The 23,784-nt window shown below is 48.3% G+C and overlaps 1 protein-coding gene across 1 annotated transcript in view; it reads left to right on the top strand.

The window, feature by feature from the left end:
• The window catches only part of LOC138284012 (uncharacterized), a 367,741-nt gene that overhangs the window by 316,833 nt on the left and 27,124 nt on the right, over positions 1–23,784 (top strand). The window lies entirely within an intron of this gene.

The raw sequence follows: 23,784 nt of genomic DNA, 5'->3' as shown, positions 1-23,784 counted from the left end.
ATTTGGGTCTCCAACACAGAAAAAGTTTACCCAACAGCCTGTATGACACAGTCAGCATGTCTTAGTGGCAATCATTCCACGCTATAAAATAGCACAGCATCACTTTCTTTTTCCACCTGGGACCACACGTTTTGTGCAAAGTTGGCTATAGTGGACGCCCACATCTCACTTTTGAATGGGATTTGTTAAAATATAACATATTCTAATTGAAGATACCAACCACGCATGTATGTGCAGACAGCCATCCTGGAATGGTTGAAAAACTATTTTAAGATGGCCATCCAGATAGTGTGTTGGCAGCACACAATGTGTAAAGAGGTCTGGGGTGGAAAAGCGGATGCTGAGTGAGAGGTGGGAAAGTGATGTGTCAAGCAAAGGACATGGAGAAGGACAGAAGCAGGGAGAGATTGAAGGAGCCAAAGTAGGACGGAAACAGAGAGAGGTTGAGGGAGACAAAGTAGTCCCCCATATTCTGCTGATCGAACAGACAGTAATAGGGAGGAAAGCCATCCTATTAGCTAAAACACTAACTTGTAAGTTTACATGTTTAGTTTCATATTGCTGTTTAGAAATCAGAAATGCATATTACCCTTAATGAAAAGAGGTGTGGAGAACTTGTTTGGAAAATTTGTAACACTATGACACCACATTATTTAAAACTGTGTCTTCTGTGCAGCAAGCAGAAGTGGAATCCTCCTGCACACTGGGTTAGTGCACTGTATTACATAAAGATCACATCAGTCTCCTGCTGTTGTAGGCGCTAGTACATCATGTACACTGTTTTATTGGTTTTAATTAATTTCAAACCAATTCTACAATGCAGCAAATAGTCCATTCCTCTTATCTATTTATTCTTAGCAGTAGTGTATCTTACCACCAGTGTTGTACAATGTCTCTTTTAGCAACTATGAGGCCAAGTCCAGCCAGTATCCCCTGCTCTTTCAAAGCAGACTAGCCCTCCATTATGCCTAAGAATGTTACTTCAGGGTCAGGAGTGGTGGGCAAGTGTGAGATCCTGGCAACAGACTCGTATATCTGCCTCCTGTATAAGTGAATGTGTGGATATTTCCATATAACATGATAAAATGAGCCTGTGAGGTCACCACATCAGGTGCAAGCAGGCTTTATCGCTTTATTCATCTTCCAGACCCTTTCAGGACTGTAGAGAACTTTCTATTAAAGTAGACTAATTGAGCTATCCCAAGATTGGAGGTGATGGCCAGCCCATGGCAGCCATCATGGACTTTTGCCATTCATCATCAGTCAGCTCTCCCAGGTCTCATTCCCTTGTGGATTGTGTCCCAACTAGCAGGTCCATGGTGCTGAGGAGCAACAACATATATATTATTGAGATACCTTTGTGGCCTGGTGGTTCCTTTATCAGCTTGGGTTCCAGTGGATTAACATCGACTGTATCTAAATCATCTTTGAACGCAGTTAGGGCATGGTGGAGCGACAGGTATCTTTAAAACTGGAATTTGTGCAGTTCAAAATCTATTGCTAGTTCTTCGTAAGATTTTGTATAGTCTTGTTCCAAGATGTCCTCCAGGTGTTGGATTCAAATAAGGGCCTATGCTCTTAATCCAGGGTCCTGCATTACTTGCACCAAACACTTCTCGCATGGCAGGGGGGTCTAGTTTGGTGAGACCATCTAACCATTTGATGTGCGTTAGGGTCCTCTGCCAGCACAGGAGTGGGAGTCTCTCCATTTGATGTAGTGATTGTGGGGCTGAGGAGGGCACCATATAATAAGAGCAAAGTGCCTAGCTTCTAAGGGTCCATCTCCAGCCAGAGGCCGAAACCTGTCTGTCCCTAAACAGTCAGTCACAAATCAGGACCAGCTGTGCAGTCAAGTGGTAGAGGCGAATGTCAGGAACTCCCTTCATATGAGAACATGGTGCATTTCTGGGAGGATACTCAAGGGAATTTTCCTGCCCACAGGTGATCATTGGTTGCAGGCCTGGGAAGAAAGTAGGCAGGAGAGTAAAAAAGGGAGTTGGATAGCATGTACATGATACGTGGCAAGGGGATAATTTTTTTTAATGTCAGCTCTACCCATCATGGAACTGGGCAAAGCGGACCATGTTTCTAACTCCCAACAAGTGAGTCGTATTGTGGAGATGATGATTAGGCCCCATCCTCTCTATTTGCTTTGGGTTACTATCATACCCAAGTATTTAAAGTGGTCTTCAGCTATTTCAAGGTCGGTGTGTACTGGTCTCTGCAACAAGTGCTGTATATTTGCTTTAAGTAGACTTACTCCATTTCAAACCAGGGGCATCTCCATAAACTTTTAGCATCTGTGTCAGCTGTTGTAACAAGCTCTCCTGATGCTGGATGAAAAGCAAGAGATCGTCCACGTATGCGGACACTCTGTCCTCCATCCCATTGGCCAGTGAAACCCTTCAATATGCGTGCCCCTTCTAATCCATTCTGCAAGGGGTTTGATGAGTAGGGCAAAAAAGAGAGGAGAGAGGGGCAGCCCTTGGAAGTGCCTCGCTCAGTGGGGAATGGGAACCACAGGATCCCATTGTTTCTGAAGCACTTGGAATGAGAAGGGCAAATATACCTATCAAAAGCTTTTTTCATAATCCTTAAGAACTGGTGGCAATGGATCATGTAAGTCAGCTGCATTGACCAAAGCACCATTGACATGCCAAAAGCAGTGCCTTGTTCTCCTATCCCACATAAAGCCATTTTGGGTTATATGGACCATTGTATGTATCAACCTTTCTAGCGAGGAGCCCAGAATGTTTGCTATGACCTTGGTTTCTACACTAAGTAATAATATGGGTCGATATGAGGCACACTCATCTGGTGGCTTGACAGGCTTTAGAATGGGGATTATTGTTGCGCTGCATTGTTCTACAAGGAAAGAATTGCTCTACCTAGTCTTTTCAACTAGAACTAATAGATGAGGTGCTATAAGCGAGGAGTTGTAAACAAAATGTATTGGGAAAACATTTGAGCTGCTGGTCTTGGCCTGAAGGCATATCAGATATGGCCCGCTATATCTCTTCCAAATAGAGCAGAAACTCTAGTTCTTCACATTTGGTGTAGGAGAGTGCCCATACAATTAAGTTGTTTTTGATGGGGTTGAGCATTTCCAATTCTAGAGGGGGGTATTCTCATTATATAGCTCTCAATAGTGGTCTGCAAATACTGCTGCGATTGCTAGTGAGTCTGTGACACACTGCCCCTCAGAGTTTTGTATTGGGGGAAGAATTTTGGCTTTAGTATCCCTATGTGCAACACAGCATATATGCTTGCCTGCTTTATTCACTGCCTCATAAATGTTGTATTGGAATATTGTCAGTGACAGCTTGGCTCTTTCTATACGCTTTTTCTTTAGCACCAGGTGGAGCTGCACAAGCTGCGTGCTCTCCACCTCTTTGTGCTCGCTTGGCAGAAACCATTTAAGCTCCAGGACTTCCTCCTGCTCAACTGTATCTCACTCTGTCTTTTTTCCCTGGATGTAGGAGAATGGCCTTCTCAGGATCACTGTGTTGAATGCCTCCCAGAGGTAACCAAGTATGATATTGAGGTTGAATTTAGCTTAGAATCGTGCTCTATGGCATTGTGCAAAAAGACAGTAAATACATCATCTTTTAGCCACCATGCATTAAGGTGCCAATTGCCTCTGGGGCCACGATGAGGGAACAACAATAGTACCTCCACTGTGGCATGATCAGACAACCCTTGGCAATACTCAGGCATCCAGAGTGCCATTAAGGCTAATGGCCAGGACAAGTAGGTAATCTAGTTGGGAGAAGCATCGATGAGCGAGCGAGTAGTTTGTGAATTGTTTCTTTCTGCGTATCACTTATGTCATGCATCATCTAACCCCAGGGATGTCACCTACTTAAAAACTGCCAACATTCTGGCAACTGAGGGGTAGTCTATATTGTGAGGCTTATTCATTATTCATGATAGCACTGAAATGCCCTCCACTACTGTCATTCCTACCAGGGTGTGGAGTAGGACATTGGATACTGTGTATTATTAACTAGAGTGAGGAACATAAACCCTGCAGATCGACCGTAGCATTCCCTCTAGTATCCCTGTTATCGCTATAAACCTACCTAAATCATCCATGTTTACCTTTGAGACTACCAAGTGGAAGGTCTTGTGTAGTGGGACCACCACACCTCAGCAGAGTTGTTTAAACACTGCGTGGTAGGCTATTATACCTGTGCTGCCCTAAAAATTCATAACAGGCTCCCAGAAGATGAGTCTCTTGTAATAGCACACAACATGACTGCCCCACTTTTGGTTTTGTTCAGGGTCCTATGAACATTCCATGTTGCAGTCATATAATACCTCTGGGTGTTGCTTATTGTCTGCTTGAGTGCTATATGTCTACATTTTTGTCTGGTCTCTAGTAGCCTCTTCTGTCTGCCTAAACCTAATGCGCTCAACCAAACCGTTCCCTAACACCCCACCCATACTTCCTAGCTGGAAGCATCTGCCACCTTAACTTTTCATAACTCCTCACCTGTGAACAGGCGAGGCTCTTATTCCCATCTCCTGCTTACCTTGCCTTATAGTACATCTTAAGAACCAGTTAAGCAAGTATACTTAGCTTCACGTTGGGTGGTTACATGCCAGCTTTTGCAAATGTTCGGTGTCAGATGGCCTATCCTCGTCTCTGAGAATTAAATAACTGTCCCTATAGTTAAGGAAGTAGGCAGTTATGGGGCTTGGTGGGGCCCAAAGCAGAGCAGAGTCTTTTGTGCAAGGGTGAGACGTGCCCACTTGATAAGGAAGCAGGGTATATCATATCCTTGCCTCGAGGAATTGCTCCAGGTTTATGCCTCCAAGTCCCTCAGTGAGTCTCACAGGGTGGAGGTATTTGCTTCACGAGTGGCCCTCTGAGTGCCATCTCGTCTGTTCCACCCGTGAGCTGGATATTCCCTGTATAAGGGAGGAATTTTGGTGAACTTGACCAGCTTTCCTTAAATAGTAGGGGGCCTTGCCCTTAGCCATCATTATGCTTGTCAGGGGAGGGTTTGTTGTATTGTCTTATGTCTTATAGCACATAAGGGACTCAGGGCTCTCGTAAGCCGCCTGTCCCCAATGCACTCTTGGCACGGGCAGGAGGCCCACTGACTGCTGCATTTAGTAGCCAAATCATAGTCCTGTCTGGCCCAGTCCGCAATCAAATCAACAAACCCATAAAAACACTTAGGCTTCCAGGTACATGTACCTGAAGGCTCCAGCAGACTGGCTCAAGCAGCTCATCGGGCCCATGAGGCAGCAGAGCAAGTAAGGAGTAGAGTGGTGGCAAAGTACCAATGAACATGTGCCTTTGGGTTGGCGGGAAAATTGAAGGACAACTCCTTAGGCTTGGCAACCTGGTGACCTGAGACCCTGAGCTCGCACTGGCCCCTGATAACACACAGTAGTGGCTGCTGACATTTGAAAGAGGTAGGATGTAAAAGTCATCTTCAAATTTGAACAAAGCAAGTGTCACCAATTGACCGAAGGAGGTAATTACCATAAATCCGCAACGTAACTCTGAAATTTTGGGACGAGCAATTTGAACATCCTAAATAGGTAAATGATGGATAACTTTTACGCCTTTATAATAATTCACCCCGTTATAACATGCCAAAAGTAGTGTCCTTTCACTTGTATATTCATTATAGTGGGAGCAGCTTTTCCATCTCTAGTACTCTAATAAAATTAGTGTAAGCATTGAAAGACAGTGCATTTTAAATCGTAAGCACATAGATTATTGTCAGCTATAACTAGAAAACGTTTGTGACATGTTTATGACATAAAATGCACACAACCTCAGACTGAAATGTAAAAAGGCTGCCCTACCTTTGAAATGAGCACTTTATATTGACTCTGCTGTATAGTTCTACAAGAATCTTGTTTCCTTCAGCAGTGTCCACGTTATTATTTTCTGGCCCTTGGCATGAAATTCCTTAGCTAAATAAAAATGTTCTGAATCTGTGACCTATAAACATCTTGCTTTTTATGTTTCTCACCATCATTGCTTAGTTTCAAACTATGATGTGTTCACATTTATGAAATAAGTGGTTAAAAATGTAGCTGTGTTAATATAAAAGGCATTTCACAACGTTTCTGTTTTACATGATGTCTTTTTGTAATTAGAGCAGTCCCAGTCAGCTATTTAAAACACCCACTTGTGCTTCCTTAGTACTGTGGCTGCAGCCTCCTTTTCTGTAGTGCCACTGTCACGAATCATTAAACTAAGGCAAGTAAACCAAAGCCTGATTAAGTTTTTGGGGATACACACAGCTCAGCTGTCTGCATGGTCCTCTGGTGTCTCCAATGAGTAGCTCGTGAGCTACCTGTAGCTCTGGAGCTACCCATAAGTAGCTCTCCTGTGTGCAGCCCAGCCTACACAAACTGAAAAGTTTATATTTGAAATAAACTTGCCTGATATGGTCAGTATTAAAATTCAGATAATATTCGTAGCTCTGTATGATTTCATTGAACATAAGTAGCTTTTACTACGGAAAAGGTTGAAGACATCTGTCTTAGAAGATATCTTCCTGGCTCGTGCACACTAGCTGAACACTGTCAGACAAGAAACTGTCTCATCGTTGTGCACTTGAAAATAAAGCCACAACTATAAATGTGCTAATATTGCTCCCGTTCTCCCTGGCTTCACACTGCTCGAGCTTGGGGAGGTTGCTTTGTTTGAAAGAGCCAATGCCTGTGCAGCTCATATGATATTTGTTATATTAAATAGCATGCGATCTGCATCACATTTTGGCAGGCTGAAGTAACCCAGCTGCGAAGTGAAGTCATGAGAGCTGCATTAGCTTCCCCCATTCCTCACCCTCCACACTAGTTTTAAACTCACAGTCCTAAAGTACACATCAGGCTGGCCGAGTCCGGAGACCTGTCAGTCTGTCATGTTCACTTTATTTACACAGCGGCAGAGATCTCCAGGACATCAGCCACACCCCATCTCTCCACGGTAGCAATACAAGTTGTTCCAGCCAGGCGTTAGGCAGTAAGAAGGCCCACCAAACATGAATTTTATAATTGCACTTAAAATTTAAATTAAAAATGAAGGCTGCTTTATTTTCAAGGTGAGTGAGAGATCAAAGTAGGTCAGCCCCCTCTTGCCTCTAGGGAGGAACCACCTCTGAACACATATTCATCTAGAGATGTGCAGATGTCAAGAACCATTAGTGGCTCAACATGAAGCAGCAGAGACACTCAAGGCCAGAGCTAGGCATGGGCAGCAGCTCAGGGCCCCGCGCTCAGCCAACAATTTTGGGGCCTCGCACCAGTGTCCCCCCTGACCGATGCGCCAGCAGTGCGAGGCCCAGGGAAGGCCCACTTCTCTTTTGTGCCTTGCAGGCATGGATAGCGCTGCCAGGAATAAGGAAGGGACCCTTCCAAAGGCAAGCAAATCTCACTCTTTCAGCCCCTGATGAGCTATAAAAGAGATGCTTGTCAGTGTCTGGGAGGAGTGCATTGCTGTGCCATGCAGGTTCAGGATCACCTTCAACTATTGGGATGCAAATAGGGTTGCCAGCTTCCTAAGAGGAAATTTGATGTCATTTGTTGCTGTTTTAGTAGTTTGCAAAGTCCTGGACACAATACTAAATAGGACTAAATGAAAATTGTATGTATTAATTTGTAACAAGTCGTTTCTGCCTCTGTTTACTTCAGTTATTATTCAAGGATCAAATGCAGCCCTAGAGCACTTTTAAATGTGTTTTCTTTTATAGTTGCTGTTTAGATTATGTCCAGATAAGGGCTAAAAATAATGGCTTTAGATGATATTCATATTTTTGTAGTGACCAGGACATGAAACAGAACAGGTTAGAAAACCAGCCAGGTGGCCCTCCAGGTGCAAACAGCCTGAATGAGGATTGAAAGCCATTTTTGCATATTTGTACAGCGCATTCTGGACTATTAGGTATCAGAGCGCTTACATTGGACAAGTAGCCATTCTGTTTTTAGGCATTGGGAGATTAAGCGATTTGCCCAGAATCACTGTATCTTGAGCTGAGACTATGGTGGTCATTACAACCCTGGCGGACGGTGTTAAAGCTGCGGTAATACCGCAAACAGGCCGGCGGACAAAAAAAGGGAATTACGACCCTGGCGGAAACCGCCAACTAAGACAGCCACTTTAACACACCGCCCGCCACGGCGGTACAGACAAACAGCGCGGCGGTTACCGCCAACAGACAGGCGGAAGACAATGTACCGCCCACACTATCACAACACACCAATCCGCCACCTTTTCCGTGGCGGATTCACCGTGGATAAAAACACGGCGGAAACAGCTTGTGCTATGGGAAAACGCTCACCTCTACAAATCCCACGAGGAACGAGGACACCATGGAGCCGGAACTACAAATACTCCCTGCCCTTGCATTCCTGCTCATCTACGACCAACAGCAACGTAGCTGCAGAACATACCGGTGAGTACAGCACCTACGACACGGGGGAGGGGGGAGGCAAAAGTTACGGGGACACCCACCAAACACCCTCACATATTACAACATACACACCAATGCATTCACAAAAATCACAGTAACAACCCACAATCCCCCCGGAAGAATGCAAAGACAAAGCGAATAGCGGTCAAACTTTGTATTGTGCCAATATACTACTCATTAAAAAATATACGTATATATATATATCACGAAATCTGTCAAAAATAAATGTACAATACAAGAAGTAGTGCAGATATGTACACAACAATGTCCGTACACCAACAGTCCAAAAATGCATGGGCGACGCCCACAATAGATACCTGACCAAAATCCGAGAGAACACTGCCGGGGCATCAGATAGAAACAATACAGGCACCTCAGGGGGACTGTAAGGGGGGGGGCACCTCAGCCAGATGAATGCAAAGCCAGATCCACGACGGGGCTCCATGCCCATTGATGTATCCTGGGGAGTGCAAAGCCACAGTCTCTCAAGTCACTTCAGTGGGTGGGTTGCCCACTGTGCCATCCTGGGGAGTGCAAAGCCACAGTCTCTCAAGTCTCTACAGTGGGTGGCTTGCCCACTGCTTTATCCTGGGGAGTGCAAAGCCACAGTCTCTCAAGTCTCTACAGTGGGTGGCTTGCCCACTGTGCCATCCTGGGGAGTGCAAAGACACATCTTCGCAAGTAGATGCAGTTCTCTACTGGTACTGGGTGGGACTGGTGCCCAGACTGGATGAGTCTCCCCGTGAAAGTACATGTCCTGTCACAGTCCCAGCTGCACATGGGAGAACGATGCCTGATGTGCCGGACTATTCATACCCACACGGTCTTTGCCCTGTTCAGCGGTCTTCACCATGGCGGTCTTGGCCCTGTTCAGCGGTCTTCACCATGACGGTCTTTGCCCTGTTCAGCGGTCTTCACCATGGCGGTCTTTGCCCTGTTCAGCGGTCTTCACCATGGCGGTCTTGGCCCTGTTCAGCGGTCTTCACCATGGCGGTCTTTGCCCTGTTCAGCGGTCTTCACCATGGCGGTCTTGGCCTTGTTCAGCGGTCTTCACCATGGCACTCTTGGCCTTGTTCAGCGGTCTTCACCATGGCGCTCTTGGCCTTGTTCAGCGGTCTTCAGCATGGCGGTCTTGGCCTTGTTCAGCGGTCTTCACCATGGCAGTCTTGGCCTTGTTCAGCGGTGCTTTGCCATGGCAGTCTTTGCCCTGTTCAGCGGTCTTCACCTTGGCGGTCTTGGCCTTGTTCAGCGGTCTTCACCATGGCAGTCTTGGCCTTGTTCAGCGGTGCTTTACCATGGCAGTCTTGGCCTTGTTCAGCGGTGCTTTGCCATGGCGGTCTTTGCCCTGTTCAGCGGTCTTCACCATGGCGGTCTTGGCCTTGTTCAGCGGTCTTCACCATGGCAGTCTTGGCCTTGTTCAGCGGTGCTTTGCCATGGCAGTCTTTGCCCTGTTCAGTGGTCTTCAGCATGGCGGTCTTTGCCCTGTTCAGCGGTCTTCAGCATGGCAGTCTTTGCCCTGTTCAGCAGTGCTTTGCCATGGCGGTTCTGGTACGGATTTTGGTGTGTGGCATTACGATTTCCACAATGGACATTGGTGTGTGGTATGATGAACTCCACACTGGACATTGGTGTGTGACGTGACGAACTCCACAATGGACATTGGTGTGTGGCATGACGAACTCCACAATGGACATTGGTTTGTGGCATGACGAACTCCACAATGGACATTGGTGTGTGGCATGACGAACTCCACACTGGACATTGGTGTGTGGCATGACGAACTCCACACTGGACATTGGTGTGTGGCATGACGATCTACACACTGGACATTGGTGTGTGGCTTGACGTTCCATCATTGCCCAGCGGGGCTGTGGGATTCTGGACCCTCATGGGCTGTGACTCCGGCGGTGGCGGTGGTCTCCTGACCAATAACGACACTTGGGCCCTCCTGGGCTATGACTCTGGCGGTGGTCTCCTGACCAGTTACGATACTTGAGCCCTCGTGGGCTGTGACTCCGGCGGTGGCGGTGGTCTCCTGACCAGTAACGATACTTGGGCCCTCCTGGGCTATGACTCTGGCGGTGGTCTCTGGATCAGTGACGATACTTGGGCCCTCCTGTGCTATGACTCTGGCGGTGGTCTCTGGACCAGTGACGATACTTGAGCCCTCCTGGGCTGTGACTCCGGCGGTGGACTCCTGACCAGTAACGACGGTGCTGGCGGTTGTTTCTGGACCGCCGGAAATGATGGCGCACTTCTCTGCCGTGACACTCACAACAGGTTGGGGAGACTTCCTCAGGACCTTCCCCACCTTCTTTTGAGTTACAGATGACTCACCAATCGCCTTCGATCCCATTTCACTGTTTGTCCCACCAGGAGTCTTGACACGGTCCCGTCGTCCACTCTCCAATTTTGGAGCCTTTACAGGGAGTGGGCTCCGGGTCCTACTGCCTGCCCTGGTGGACGGAGCACTCCAAAAACCTGGTACACGCACCACTGGTACTGGAGGTTTTTTGGCTGAGGCGCTACGATGGGACTGATGAATTGGAAGGGGGGTGGGGGCAAAAAGGTCAATTTGACATAGGGACAGTTTCTGACGTACACTGGGATGGGTAGCTGGAGGGGCTCTGGGAGTGGAGGAAGAGGAGGTGGTTGTAGGAGGTGTCACTTTAGGTGTTTTGGGTGCAGGTACTGGAGGCTGTCGTGAGGTGGATGGATGTTGGGTGAGTGAGTGCCGGCGTTTGTGTACTTTGGGAGGGGGCGTCACAGACACACTGGGAGAGGACACAGGGGACGTGTATATGTCAGTGGAGGTGGTGAGTGCAGGTGAGCGGCTTGTGGTGCTGGGTGTCCTGGTGCGAGTCCTAGTGCCTGTAGATATGGTGCATGCAGGTGTGTGTGTAGACAAGACTGGGAGGGAGGAGGGAGAAGAGGAGGAGGGGGACACAGTTGAGACCGTGGATGTTGCTGTGTCTGTATGGGTCTGATGCTTGTGTGAGTGCCTGTGGTGTGTGTGGTGCCTATGTTTGCTTGAGCTACTTGTGTGTGTTGACTTGTGTGCATGCTGGTCTGTAGGTGTGCTTTGGATGGGCTGGGATACAGGGGATTGGGTCTGGGTGGAGGAAGTTGGAGGGGGGAGGCTGGACACAGGGACAATGGCTGCCATCAGTGCTGAGGCCAGAGATTGCAGGGTTCGCTGAAGGACAGTCTTACCAGAATGAATGCCTTCCAGGAATGCATTACCGTGTTTCAACTCTCGTTCTACACCCTGGATGGCATTCACAATGGTAGACTGCCCAACAGTGAGTGACCTGAGGAGGTCAATGGCCTCCTCACTGAGGGGAGCAGGAGTGACTGGGGCAGGGCCTGAGGTGCCTGGGGCGAAGGTGATGCCCACCCTCCTGGGTGAGCGGGCACGGGGTGAACGCTGAGGGGCTGCTGGGAGGGCAGTGCTGGTAGGGGAGGTGGCGGCTGTACCTGTAGAAGTGGGGCGCACAGATGGTGCTGCCACCACAGGGGAGCTCACATCGGCGGACGAGTCCGTGTCGCTGTTTGGTGATCCTGTGGCTGACGTGAAGCTCCCCTCGCCCTCCGTCCCACTGGTGAGTTCAGAGTCTGTGGTGTGGCCCTCCATGTCCATGTGGGATGCAGCTCCCTCGTGCTCCGGTGCCACTGTACCTCCGCCTGTTGATGCTGATGTACAGAAGGACAGGGAGAGCAGAAAACGGGGGGAGACAGAAGAAAGAGAGTTTTAGTGCATGGCATACCGCTACAGTTAGCGGACAAGACAAACGCAGCAGCCCCCTGCCTTACGCCGTGCTCCTGCCCTCTGCACATGCAATTTCTGGGATATGGCCTACATGGCAATGGTAGAAATCTGCCCACATGGATGGCAAAGGGGCAACTATACATCAATTTGCCTTTTTTTTGAGCTGGGGTAGGGTGCCACATGGCCTACATAACGGAGGGGCCTTGCCTACCTAACTCGCCCTGGCCTAGGGACACCCACAGCCCACCACCCCCAGCCAGACAGCTCCACTGCACGCAAAGTCCATAGGATGAGGTTGTACTCACCCCCTTGTGTCTGCTGTGATGTCCTTAAGCGCCCATCCAACTCCGGGTAGGCCACCGCCAGGATCCGGAACATCAGGGGGGTCATGGTGCGACGGGCACCCCTCCCACGTTGGGAGGCCATCCCCAGCTGAGCCTCCGCCGTCTTCTTGCTGCAGCGGCGAATGTCCTCCCATCTCTTCCGGCAGTGGGTGCCCCGTCTCTGGTGGGCCCCCAGGGTCCGGACTTCCTTGGCGATGGCACGCCAAATGTCCCTCTTCTGGTGGGCGCTGACCTACATGACATGCACAAGGAAAGAGGAACAGTCTTTACCTACAGCACCGTTGTTGTAATTGGCCCCCTCCCAACTCTATCCCTGTGGCCCATTCATCCCCATGCATGACTGTTCTATGTACTCTGCCCCCTTCCCTCATCCACCCAGGCCTCTCCACCCAGGCCTAGCCCATACAACGTGCTCCCTGTGTACTAACCTGTTGGTCTGGAGGACCGTAGAGTAGCGTATACTGGGGGAGGACCCCATCCACAAGTTTCTCCAACTCCTGTGCAGTGAAGGCAGGGGCCCTTTCCCCAGACGCAGCAGCCATCGTCGCTTCCAGACCGAGGTCACAGCAGCACTAGCAGTGTAGGTCCTCTCCTGTCGAAGGTCAGGTATCTAGTGATTGAAGAGATAGAAAATGGTGGTGAAGTCCGCGGCGGTGACGTCCGCGGCGGTGCGCATCATCACCGCCAGCACACCTGTTCATTGGCTCCTGGGACCCATAGGGTCCAATGTTAACCAATGCAGCATTGCGCCACGCTCTACGACTGCCTACCGCGACGGTGTCCAACGCCAGCGCAGTTACCCCACAATTCCATTGTCCCAGTTTAGAGGTCAGGCAGCCGCCATTTCAGGGGCCCACATGGCTTCAATTACTACTATGTCACACATACCGAGGCCTACACTCAAAACCTTTCCCGGATGGGTTAATTGTCTGGTGTAGTCTTGTGTGTCACTGTGGGTACATACCTGGAGGAATGCTGACAGTTTCTTCACTGTTGTCCTTCTTAGGCACCGTCAGTTGGGACATATTGGAAGATGGCGGAATCCACAGGTGTACCGACCGCTGGTGGACCTGTTGACAATGGAAGAGCGACATGTCATCGTGACCTACCGGTTTGACCGTGCCACAATCCAGGAACTATGTACCCAGTTGGAGCCAGACCTGATGTCACCAATCCACCATCCGACTGGAATCCCCCCTGACGTGCAGGTGCTGTCAGTGCTCCATTTCCTTGCAAGTGGGTCTTTTCAGACAACAGTGGCCATGGCATCAGGGATGTCCCAGCCTATTTTTTCCAACGTGTTGTCCAGAGTTTTGTCTGCCCTGCTGAAACACGTAAGGAGATACATCATTTTCCCTGAGGTGGCGGATTTGCCTACAGTGGAAGGTGACTTCTATGCCCTTGGACATATCCCCAACGTCATAGGTGCCATTGATGGGACCCATGTAGCTCTGGTCCCCCCCGCAGGAATGAACAGGTGTACAGGAACAGGAAGAGTTATCATTCCATGAATGTCCAGATGGTCTGTTTGGCAGACCAGTACATCTCCCAGGTTAATGCTATGTTCCCTGGCTCTGTGCATGACGCCTACATCCTGCGGAATAGCAGCATCCCTGATATGATGGGTGAACTCCAGAGGCACCGTGTATGGCTATTAGGGGACTCTGGTTACCCCAACCTGTCCTGGCTACTGACCCCAGTGAGGAATCCCAGGACCAGGGCAGAGGAACGGTACAATGAGGCCCATGGGCGGACTAGGAGGGTGATCGAGCGGACCTTCGGCCTCCTGAAGGCCAGGTTCAGGTGCCTCCATATGACAGGTGGGTCCCTATTCTACTCACTGAAGAAGGTGTGCGACATCATCATCGCCTGCTCCATGCTCCATAATTTGGCATTGCGACGCCAGGTGCCTTTTCTGCAGGAGGATGATCCAGATGACGGTGTTGTTGCAGCGGTTGAGCCTGTGGAGCCTGTGGAGCCTGTGGACAGTGATGAGGATGAAGCTGATGAAGATGAAAACGACAACAGGGAGTCAGTCATACAGCAATATTTTCAATGAGACACAGGTGAGTACAATTTCATGTTTCACATTATATTACATTTCACACGTCTACCTCTATCCTGTTCTACATTTCACTCCCTATTTGGTAACTGAGTTGTCCCCTTTAATTTCAGTTTAAGTAATGTGGTAACCTACGTGTCAACAGCTTGCACCCTTGAAAGGCTTGTGATGTGTGACATTGGTATGTTGACCTTCCAATGGGTAACCTTTTTTAACACTGTAATTGACAATACAAAGTTCACAATCATTGACTGACTCCAATATTATTGAGGTTTCAAGGGTGTTTATTGAAGTGCATAAAAATGTAGGGGGGTTGTGAAATGGGGAGAGGTCATGGTGGAAGAATGTCCATGGCAGAGTCCTGTCTATTAGTCTCACAGGTACATTGCACATCTGGCCATTGGAAGTGGAGCTGGGGCAGTTCCAATCTGGGCAGGGTAACAAAGTAGGACAGTGGGGGGACAATCAGGGTGGTCTTATTTCCTGGCGGGGGTCTTGCCATCTTGCTCTGTCCTGTTGCTCGATCTCAAGGCCCACTTTCGTGGTGGTTGTCCGTCTGCAGGGGGTGGGGTGCTGGTGTGTTGGTCCTGTGGCGGGGTGTCCTGTCCACTAGCGCCGGCGGAGGTGGTGGGTAGTTTGTCGTCCTGGCTAGTGTCAGGGGCCCCTTGGAGTTCCACGGTGTCCCTCAAGGTCTTTTGAATGTCCGTCAGCACCCCTACGATGGTGCCCAGGGCGGAGGCGATGGTCCTGAGCTCCTCCCTGAACCCCAAATACTGCTCCTCCTGCAGACGCAGGGTCTCCTGCAACTTGTCCAGGACCGTTGCCATCGTCTCCTGGGAGTGGTGGTAGGCTCCCATGATGGAGGATAGGGCCTCGTTGAGAGTAGTTTCCCTTGGCCTGTCCTCCCTCTGTCGCACAGCAGCCCTCCCAGTTCCCCGGTGTTCCTGTGCCTCTGTCCCCTGGACCGTGTGCCCACTACCACTGCCCCCAGGTCCCTGTTGTTGTTGGGGTGGTGGGTTAGCCTGGGTGCCCTGTAGTGGAGGACACACCGCTGATTGACCTGTCCTGGGTAGGGAGGTATGGGCCCGCTGGGTGGGTGCTGTGCTGGTGTTACCAGAGGGTGTAATCTCGGTGTTGGGCTGTGGCTGGGCAAGGGGAACCGACTGTCCTGAGGCCCACGATGGTCCGGGCTGGTCATCAAGATCCAGTAGGGCAGAGCTGCTGTCGTCACTGTGGGCCTCCTCTTCTGGGGGTGGAGTGGTGTTGTCTGGACCCTCTGGTGTGGTGATGTTCCTTCGGGTTCCTGCGGGGGTATAAGTACATGATTATTGCATGTGTGTGTTTCATGGTGTGCAATGGTTGGGTGTGCGTGAACCCCAGTGCAGGCGTTCCTGTGTGGGGGCTTGTGTGGTGATGGTTGGGGGGTGTTGTGGGTCTGTGCAGTGGGCATGCTTTAGTGATGGGTGTCTATGCTTAGTTGTGTCATGCAGGTCTTGGGGTTGGGATGGGTGGTTGGTGTTATGGGTAGATTAGTGAGGAGTTAGGGTGATAGTGGAGGGGGCGAGGGTGGGGGTGTGTGATAGTATGCAGGTAGGGTGGGGGATATGATAGTTAAGATTTGACTTACCAGTGTCCGTTCCTCCAACGACTCCTGCAAGGCCCTCAGGATGCAAGATGGACAAGACTTGCTCCTCCCATGTTGTTAGTTGTGGGGGAGGAGGTGGGTGTCCGCTGCCAGTCCGCTGTACCGAGATGTGGTGCCTGGATACCGTGGAACGCACCTTCCCCCGTAGGTCGTTCCACCTCTTCCTGATGTCCTCCTTATTTCTTGGGTGCTGTCCCACTGCGTTGACCCTGTCGACTATTCTTTGCCATAGCTCCATCTTCCTGGCTATGGATGTGTACTGTACCTGTGAGCCAAATAGCTGTGGCTCTACCCTGATGATTTCCTCGACCATGACCCTGAGCTCCTCCTCGGAGAAGCGGGGGTGTCTTTGGTGTGACATGGGGTGGTGTGTGTGATGTGTGGGGTGGTGTATGTGTTGATGAGTGTGGTGAGTGTAGTGGTATGTGGTGTTTTGTGCGTGGGTGTTGTGTGGGTGATGGTGTAGTGTGCCTCTGTGTGATGGGTTCTCTATTCTGTGCTGTCTCTCTCTGGCCTTCTCTCAGAAATGCTGGTCGTAGGGGTTTGTGGGTGATGTGGGTGTGTGTTTTCTATTGTGTTGGGTGTGTGGGAGTGTTGTTTGTATGTGTATCAGGTGTGTGTATTTGGAAGTGTCCAATGTGGCGGTGTTTTGTATATGTGTGTGTATTTTGAGCGCAGCGGTGTGTACCGCCAATGGAATACCGCAGTTGAAAGACCGCCACGTGGATTCGTGGGTTGTAATAGCATGGGCGTGTTTCTGTTGGCGTGGAGGATTTGTTTCCGCATATTTATCGCTGACCTTTGGTGTGGCGGACTTGTGTGGGTGTCTGAATTTCGGCGGAATCCGTGATGTGTGTCATAATAGCTATGGCGGTCTCCCGCCGCCGCCGCGGTGTATTGGCGTTCTTCTGCACGGCGGTAAGCGGCTTTTACCGCCAATGTTGTAATGACCCCCTAAGCCTGGAACCTGGTTCCCCAGTTGCAAATTCGGCAGCTCTAGCCATATTGCCATATCCTGGTTAGACGGAGGGTGGCAGGCAGATGCCGCAGAAAGCTCAGCTCTTTATGGACCTGTGTTTCAAACTGGACCTCGAGCTGAGCCAGAGCCAAGGACTATACCTTTGGTGTCTATTTCTCACAGTAGGCTGGTTTCAAAGTGCTGCCATATTGTCAGATTAGTGGACGAGGCACAAGGAGACTATTTACCCGGGATCAAACAGTTTGTTAAATTGGTAGACACAGGACTGTAGTACACTGCTACTTGGTAGAAACGCTATATATTTACCACTGTACTGAATGTAGGTGACTATTACATATGACTGGGCACCTCCCTCCTGTTAGGAAATAGGCAATACATTTTTTTAAATCTCTGTAACTAGCATTTTTAACATGGATTCAAAATACTCCTATTCTTGTCCAAAAAGGAAGCAGCAGAGCAATAAGCAGGGTTAAAACGTACCATCTTGACCAGGTTCTGTGGCGGTGAGTACTTACTGAACAGTATGCGTGGTAGATACTGATATTTAGCACTGGTATTTCAAAGCTTAAGACTATTGCCTTCTGTTTGAATACCAGAGTGTCAGAGTCACCAGATCCTCGGGGTCTGTGTAGGTTCCCAACACGTCCACCACAAGACAGCTCCAATACTCTGATTAGAATGTCACATAGTCTAAGAGAGTCCAAATGGGGAAAAGGGGATTAGGTAGGGAACAGCTGGGAAGGAGACCTGTAGGAAGCATAAAGGTTAAAACACAATATCAAGATTATATAATATTAATCATTACTAGACTATGATTCTAAACATTGTCATACTGGAAAGATGGATAACTTTAAGCATGGACTAAAATAACTAGGCCTCAAGATGTCTGGATACTTGTGAAGGAATCAAGAAAGATGAATACAACTTACCAATGAACCTCTCAATGAAATGTTACACATGGATTGGAAACATCAGACCCTTCTAGAATTACGCTTTCTTCAAATTCAAGCAGTCTTTTGCATGAGGACCAGGAAATAATCTGAATGATTTCTATAACACCATATGAATTGTACTTATGAAACTGATTATGCACATACAATATAACATCTATAATTGTAACACTTTAGTTTTATTAGAATGCAGGAACATGAATTGCGCACATTGCGGATTTCCACAAGGGTTTGTTAATGCCATGAAATGATTGTGCACAATGAATAACATGAGTTAGACACAAGAAATGAATCGCGCGTCTTGTCGATTCGAATGCCACCAAGTAAATGCCATGAAGTGGTAGCGCACAATGAACATCGTGAATTAAGCACGAGAAATGAATCGCGCGTCTTGCCGATTCGAATAACACCATGTGAATGCCACGAAATGGTAGCGCACAATGAGTAACATGAGATTAGCACAAGAAATGAATCGCGCGTCTTGCCGATTCGAATGCCACCAAGTAAATGCCATGAAGTGGTAGCGCACAATGAACATCGTGAATTAAGCACGAGAAATGAATCGTGTGTCCTGCCGATTCAAATACCACCATGTGAATGCCACGAAATGGTAGCGCACAATGAGTAACATGAGATTAGCACAAGAAATGAATTGCGCGTCCTGCCGATTCAAAAGTTACCACGTAGATGTCATGAAATGGTAACACACAATGAATATCATGAATTAAACACAAGAAATGAATTGCGTGTTTTGCCGATTCGAATGCTACCTTGCTAATGCCATGAAATGGTAGCACACACTGAATATTCATTAATTAAACACAAGAAGTGAATCGCACGTCTTGCCGATTCGGATGACAACATGTGAATGCCATGAAATAGCATACAATGAAATACACGAATTAAGCACAAGAAATGAATTGCGCGTATTGCCAATTCAAATGCTGCCTTGTAAATGCCATTAAGGCTAGCACCTAATGAATATCAAGGGTTTGTACACGAGTAAAGATTCGCGCGTCTTGCCGATTCGAGTGTCAGCATGTAAATGCCATAAAACATCAAGCGCACATTCACACTCACAAGAGCAAATTTGTTTTATCATGCAAATTAAGCCCAAGAACTCAAAAGCCTTCGAGAACGGGATTGGGGGCCCAGCCCAACCTCCGTCTTACCGCCCCAATCAAGAATCACCATCAAAGTGAAAGGGCAAGGCCTGGAAGATCAAAGTAGGCCTCCGGAACAGGAGCTGAGGAAGTTGCTGCTGCTCTGCACCGGGACCTCTGAATAGTGAGCACGTGGAGCTGGACTAGAGCTCCCTTATATAGAGTCTTGGCCCAGCCCACAAACCACACCCAGGCATGCTGCAGGGAAAGCTTCTAGAAGGCCCTGGAAAGGGATCACACCCTGACACACTCAGAAAGCCTGCAGCAATACATTGCAAATGAACAGTATTTATAAGCACCTTGAACATAAGTCTTCAGGATTAAACTCTGCAATGCAAAAGGTTAAACAGCATATCAGCACAATACATAAATTACGTTATCTTGAGAGTGCTGGGTTTTTGCATTCTAGTCGCCCGTAGAGTGCGCACTGCCCTGATGTTGACACAGAGTTAATTTTCTAAACTTGTAGCTCAAAATTGTGGGAAAAGGGATTAGAACTCAAATATGTATGAAGAGTAGCCACACTTGATAAATTCAATCTGCGGCTGAGTTATATTTTAACATGACCTGTTTCAGAGGAGGGATTTAGAACGTAGCCCCAATAACCTGCTATGTGACTCTAAGTCCCCTGCTCCCCAATAACATCTTCCAAAGTTTCTGCACACAATGGGCCAGATGTATCAAAATGTTTTGCACTCGCAAACGGGGCGAATTGGTAAATTTGGCCGTTTCCGAGTGCAAAACAGTGGTCTGCGATGCATGAAATGCATTCGCAGACCACAAATAAGAAATCGCTAAAATTGCAATTTCTTGCGTTGTGACCTGGAAATTGCGAGTTGCAATTTGCGATTCGCAATTTCCAGGTCGCAAGGCTATGCTGGAAAAAAACGCAAATTGCGATTTTTCCAAAAATGGCATTTTGCACTTGCAAAATACCATGCTTTGCAACCAGGTGGTAACCTGGTGCAAAATTTTAAAATGCAATTAAACTGCATTTTTAAATTTAACATGTAAAGCACACATGCCCTTTTGGCATGTGTGTACCTTACATGTTGAAAAAAAAGTTTTTGGGGTGCAGGAGAGGGGTCCTTAGGCCCCCAGCACCCTGGCCTTTTGCATTTCCAAAATTGCGATTTCTGGTTCAGAAATCACAATTGTGGGAATGCAAAAATTCGCAGCTATGTGCCAACAGGCCCATACCTGCGAATGGGGCCGATATCGCAATTTGCGATGCGGTAATAGCTTTTGCGATTTTTAAGAAATCGTTATTACCGATTCGCAAATGTGATACATGGCTCTTTGTGAGTCGGTAATAGCGATTTCTTAAAAATCGCTATTACCGAATCGCAATGGGCTGTGATGGTACATCTGGCCCAAAATGTGTTTCCACGCATGCACTGTTTCTCCTAAGTAAAGTTGAAACAGAAAATTGGCCATCCTACTTGGCTCTTGCAGCAATGGTCAGGGACCATGGCTATGAGGCCCAGGGAAGGAGACTCTCCTTCCCTGGGTCTTGCAGCACCATACCATGAATGTGAACCCCAGGTCAGTGGGGCCACATCCCATTGGCCTTGCAACACTACATCATAGCTTTGAGACCAGAGGATGGGACAACTCTCCCATGGGCCTCACAGCTGGGGATCATGGTGGGGTGGTCCATGGGAGGGAACACCCTTCCCCTGGGCTTGCAGTTCTACACCATTGTTGTGAGGCCAGTGGTAGAGGGCTTCCCTGTCCTGGGTCCCCTCACCTGGTCCTCACAGCACTAGACAGTGGTTGTGAGGCCTAGGGGAGTGGAGGCCCATACCTTATGCCTTCTAGCTGTGGTGTACCATTGCCAGGTCATGGGGAGGGCCACTCTTCCCCTAAGCCTTGCAGCCATGCTTATGTGCTGCAAGGCCTATGTTTTAGTGGGACTCTTCCCCTAATCCTCTCAGTGCTACACCATCTGAAAGGCCCAGGAGGTGGGTCGCTTTGTGTGGGCTCCTTGCCTGGCCCCCATTCTAACTGTCTCACATCTTTGATGTCAAGGTCAATGTCCTGTAACTTAGTAAGATTTCATGTTGTATGTAGATTAGAGGGCCTAATACGTTCACTTTCTGCCCAGGCATCGTCATTGGTCAGGGGCATAGCCATTAGTAGTGCAGCAGGTGCAGTGGCACTGGACCCAGGGATATTTAGTTTGCAATGTTCCCAAATTATGGCTTTGTTTTACTGTGCAGCCAGTGAACAACAGTGATGGGGTGATTTTTCTTTGTACCTGCACCATTGCGGTGCTACTTGCCTCTTCCATGTGCATTGCAGGCTTGTTCCAGAGCTGTGAGACCTGAGAGAGGCCCTCCCTCCCATGGGCATTGCAGCTGCCCGTGGTTGGACACTCATGGGAGGAGGCACCAGTCTATGACCTTAGTAGAGCAGGAGTATGGCTCTGAGGCTCATTTGGGACCTATCCCAGGGGTGTAGGCATCAGTAGTGTAGTGCAGTAGGTGCAGTTGCACCAAGTCGCATGGATGTCTGGATCCAGTGCACCCAGGATATGGCTGCAATTTACTGTCTAGCATCGTTTTCTTGCATCAGAACCCATGGCTACATTACTATGCCACCTATCCCTCCTCTAATGCATCTCACAGCCATGATCTAGAGCTGCGAAGGTCAGAAAAGGTCCATCGTCCCCTACGCCTGACAGCCATCTCAAGTGCTGGGAGGTCCAAGGGAGGAAGCCTGCTGTTCTGGGCCTTGCAGCACTGGTCAGTGGCTGCAAGGCCCAGGGAAAGAGGCCCCTCTGAAGGGTATAACTATCATTAGTTCAGCAAGTGCAGTGGGACTGCAGCCTCGTGGAGTTATGGGTCCAATGGGCCCAAATTATGGCTGTATTTTAATGTCCACAAAAAGTATACAAAAAGGGATGAATGGAATGCTTGAATTAATCTCAGCAACCGGTAATTACTTGGGCTGCATCTCACTCCATCCTTATTTTGCACAGCATGCCACCTCAATTTGGACCCAGCCATATGCAAATCAGTCTTGACCCTGCTTCATTGGGAACAGGTGAGACCAGAACACAAGCAACCCAGGACAAATGTTGCCTAGTAAGGGATCATCAGCCAGGTATAACTTGGTTCCAGTGACACAGAGTGCATGGGACCCCCATGTCTGGGAATACTCGTCCCACTTAGGCCAACTCACTAAAGTATACAAAAAAAGTGAAAGATTAAATGTTTGAATTAATCTCAGCCACTGCTAAGGTTGATGCCGCCCTATGATCACTTGAGGTCCACCAGGAGATCCTTGTCCCATTTTGAAGACCTCTGCTTACACCATTTGTCTTTATATTTTTGCACTTCTAATCTGAGAGATTTTACTTAGCTGTTGAGGCTCAGATATTTTGTTCTATATTGTTATAACCATGGAAGTTCTATTGAGAGATTTTACTTTGTTGCTTTGTTTTAGACATGTTAATAATATCCATGGCTGTAAAATGTTGACCAGACAATCTTAGAGGCCTGTGCTCTCTCCCGTGGGCCTTGCAGCCATAGTCCAGCACTGTGAGGCCCAAGAAAATGGGCTGGTTAGTGAGCCTGGCTCGTAGCATTATTTAATTGCATTTGAACATGTGCTTTCCAGGTTTTCTTCAACATTTGGAGAAATCAAATGAGAGGAAATGTACTTCAGATCTATTAACTGAATCCACATCATGCTAATTTACTAAATGAAATGCACTCTAGAATCATGTAAGTGTATACAAATTATTAGTATCAAAACATATAAAGCCTTCATAGGACATTGATAGAGGTGTTGCAGACATGGCTAACAGCACCTGACATTAAACCCTTTTAGCCTACATGTTTGTATTCTGGTAGTTTCAGTTGTTTTTCAGAGACTAGGGTGATGCCTTCAATAGACATCAAGCTATTTTCAACTGTTTTGCTTTCATATGTTTTTTTGCACATACCCTATCTTCCACTGGGCATTTAGGAACCCATTTTGGCATTTTAATCCACACTGGCCCCCTTAAGGGCATTCTACATGCTGCAGCACACCTCAAAAGGGCTTGAAGAAATATGCAGACATCTTAACATTGTGATAGAACTCCACCGGTCATCATTCCTGGCCCGCACCATCTTCAAACTCAGCTGCATTATCTGCGAAGCAATCACAACACATTAACAGTCCACAAACCAGCTACCTTTCCCATCTGTCCTTGACTTTATGCTTGTCATTGGTCCTGTACAGTGCTCTGCTGCTTTTGGAGAGGTTTTTACTACATGAATGGTACCCCTACCTTCTAGGATGACAAGCTCACCATAAGCAGTGGTTCTTCACGCAATTGCAGCAAGGACACCTTCAGAGGGAAGAAGATGTGCTAAAGAGAGAAAAAAGAAAAAGGCCTTTCCCATCAGTGCACCAAGGATCTGGAATGTTATTCCCATA

Source organism: Pleurodeles waltl, chromosome 3_1 (assembly GCF_031143425.1).
Source record: "Pleurodeles waltl isolate 20211129_DDA chromosome 3_1, aPleWal1.hap1.20221129, whole genome shotgun sequence".
Classification (NCBI taxonomy): domain Eukaryota; kingdom Metazoa; phylum Chordata; class Amphibia; order Caudata; family Salamandridae; genus Pleurodeles; species Pleurodeles waltl.
This window is presented reverse-complemented; position numbering and strand designations above follow the sequence as displayed.